Source organism: Mizuhopecten yessoensis, unplaced genomic scaffold (assembly GCF_002113885.1).
Source record: "Mizuhopecten yessoensis strain PY_sf001 unplaced genomic scaffold, ASM211388v2 scaffold6785, whole genome shotgun sequence".
Lineage (NCBI taxonomy): Eukaryota > Metazoa > Mollusca > Bivalvia > Pectinida > Pectinidae > Mizuhopecten > Mizuhopecten yessoensis.
In genome coordinates this window covers 15039-18666 of record NW_018406723.1, presented here as the reverse complement: position 1 = coordinate 18666, position 3628 = coordinate 15039, and positions in this window count along the sequence as shown.

The window sequence follows — 3628 nt, the reverse complement described above, 5'->3', positions numbered from 1 at the left end:
GTAAGTTAACATAATGATTTATATGAATGACCGCTTTGGACGTCGGAATTCTAAAGTTACAGCCACGCTCGGCAATTGTAGTTAGTCAGGATTGCCTTTGCCACAGCCATTGTGTCATTTTGAAGGATTATAAATATCAATAGATATAAACTTTAATTTATTTTACAACAATTACGAAACACGATATTTCAACTGATATTAATCACTCTTGTTGGCAAGCGCAATTAAAATTTCTGTTTTGTCAATTCGGAGGACGATCACTTAAATCTATCAAAAACGCCTTTAAAAATGAACATGTCCATGTTTTTACACGGTTGCTAAGGGATATATAACTATATGAAAGACAATAGGACCAAACGGGAATACGAATTGATATGTTTCGCCTGTGTCCTGCTTTGACTATCAATGCACATGTCAGAGAAACTAACTTAAACGCAAAAAAACTTAATGTTGATGGAGAGGCTGACAAAGTCAATGGAACATGAAAGGTAGGCCACATCCAGCATTTGATGCAAAGGTTGAGATGAACTACTTAATATGCATCTTTGGTCCAAGTTTGGTTGGTCTAGCACTTTAAGTGAAACTATAAAAAAAACACCTTGATGTTGACGCCGCTGCCGTCGTCGGAAAAGCAACACCTTAGTCTCGCTTCCGTTACTTCGTCGCTAATTTTTCTGTAGTGCTGATAATAAACAATATTTCAGGTAGAACTAACACAAATACACAGCGTTGTTAAATATTATATTATATCAATTTATATCGAAGTATCCCAACTAAACTCTTCAACGAAAAGATACCCAGATATGACGAAATCGTCTGCTGACCGCCTTTGTCGAACTGTTAGCTGGTCCACGTTTTAACTGTCAACCTGTAGATGGGCTTGGAATTTGACCGTCACACATGATGAAAGTTGATCAATGTCAGAGTTTACACAAACAATAACAACCCTAACATGTTCACTGTTGCTTACGTGCGCTCAATACAGCAAAATCTATCTACCCAAAAGCTGCTCACATTTCGCTATTGTAATGTTACTAGCGGCAAGAAAATGGCGATACAATCAAATAATTTAAGAGTAATATTTCTGTTAATTAATTTTATTTATTTTATTTATTTTTTATTTTTCAGGTAAATCATTTATATATTTCATCGGGAAATGAAACAACACTGACTGGATGGTCAACTTTGACGTAAAAAAAACCCGTTTGTATACTAAGGGGACGATACACGGTGTGTTGTAAGCTCGACAAATAACGTCACTGGAAAATGTTTTCGAGACATTTACATGTCACGTCACATTGTCACGAGATTGACAAGTGAGTTTGACATATGACGTCACTAAAACTGTTACCCCAGAGGTGTTTGCTGAAATTAAGCTGAAATGAGGTATTTGATAATTGAACTGCAAGCTGATAAATCAAGTACGAAGAATCACGGAGGTTATAAAAAGGTATGATTCAATCTACCTAAAAACAGGAAGGATAACGTCAGGACATGTATGATCGTACGTTGATTAGTTCTTGACCTTAATCAGACATGACACCAGGTAACTTTAAAATAAGGGTAGTTATAATGACGATTCCATATGCATTTTCGTTAATTTTTGCATATCCGTTCCAATTGTAAGTTTCGGGGATAAATTGCTTCCTCGATTATCGCAAAAATTGCCCATCCCCCAGTGCAAAAACAGTATATGACCCAACCCACATGTGCTATCTTTTGTACTAATATTAAAGTGGGAAAACCTTCTCTCAAAAAATGAAACCGACATTTTCCACACTCATTCATTTCGGCTTACAACAGCTCTATTAATTATATCACAAGTTACACTGAGAAGCTATGAAATGAATTGTTGTTAAAATACAAGTTTAATACAATGCATTTTTGACATACATTCTTGCCTTTTGCATTTCCTTAAGATTTGGTTCAGATACTTATAAATACAATTTTGGTAAGGTTATTGTAGGGTTCTAATATTTGCTAAGGCAGAAAATACGAGGAATTGTTGAGATAATTCAGCCGATATATAACAAGGTCATAGTGACCTACTTATCACATATGTGCTACTTTTTCAGCCATTTGTAGTGTTTGCAGTTTTAGTGTTTATTACACAAAACATCAAAATTGAGAAGAAACTTTTAACAAATAACGTTGTTTTGTCGAAAAAAATAGTTGTGATTCTGGTCCTCCATTTACCCCCTCATATCTCGGAATGGTCTCTAAGCTGACCTTAACTTGATGTCATTTCATGATAGCATAACCCTAATGTATGTATATTCCGTCTTAGCTTATTGCAGAGTTATCTTCTCTTGGGAGCAGGTATTGATTGTTACGTCACTTGTTTGTGAGAGTAACGTCATCAATTTTTGAGAAAACGACGTCATTATCTCAAACAAACTAATGACGTAACAATCAATCCCTCCCCCCAAGAGAAGATAACTCTGCAATACGCAAAGACGGAAAACACAAAAAAAGAAAGTTATTTGTGATAACCACCGGAAGGCCCAAAATTGGCACCCATCCTTCTGCCTGATTTTTGATTTTCTTTTCAACACGCTGACACATATATATGCCGGACGTGTTCCTTCCTGTTTACCATTATTGGTGTTTAAATGAATAACATTCTCTTTTTATTAACAACTTGTTATATCAGCTTGATGTTCAAGTAATATATGAGCATTTGTTTTCTTATTTCATTTATTAATATTAATATTCGGGATTAAAGAATCTTTGGTGCCTCTTGTGAATCCGATTTGCCCATACCACACCATGTAAATGGACGGTATGGCCAATTGTTACTAATACACGTCACTATATTTATAAGTTCTTCATACCATATGGTTCATTAAGGATCCCTGTCCCACTATAGGCAAAACATTGGAGAATTTCGCTGTTGTTTCATGCATGCAGTAACCTCCCCATGAATTTTATTTTAGATGTAAAATGTAGTTGGGCTTGGTTGGGAAGTTCCGTATTTTGATCAGAGGACCAGGGTTAGAAACCCGGCTTGCCCCGTATACATTTTACTGCCAGAACACTGATACTGATATATTTGGTTTACGCAATTTTTCTAATATTTTTTAATAAAGTTCCACAAGGTATTTGCTTCTATTCAGAATGATTTGTAAAAAAAAGACTTGTGTCATGTCGGTATACAGTTTACCATGCCGGTACACGTATACAGTTTACCATGCCGGTACACGTATACAGTTTACCATGCCGGTACACGTATACAGTTTACCATGCCGGTACACGTATACAGTTTACCATGCCGGTACACGTATACAGTTTACCATGCCGGTACACGTATACAGTTTACCATGCCGGTACACGTATACAGTTTACCATGCCGGTACACGTATACAGTTTACCATGCCGGTACACGTATACAGTTTACCATGCCGGTACACGTATACAGTTTACCATGCCGGTAGACAGTTAACAATGTCGGTATACAGTTTACCATGTCGGTATACAGTTTACCATGCCGGTAGACAGTTAACAATGCCGGTATACAGTTAACCATGTCGGTATACAGTTTACCATACCGGTATACAGTTTACCATGCCGGTATACAGTTTACCATGTCGGTATACAGTTTACCATGCCGGTATACAGTTTACCATGC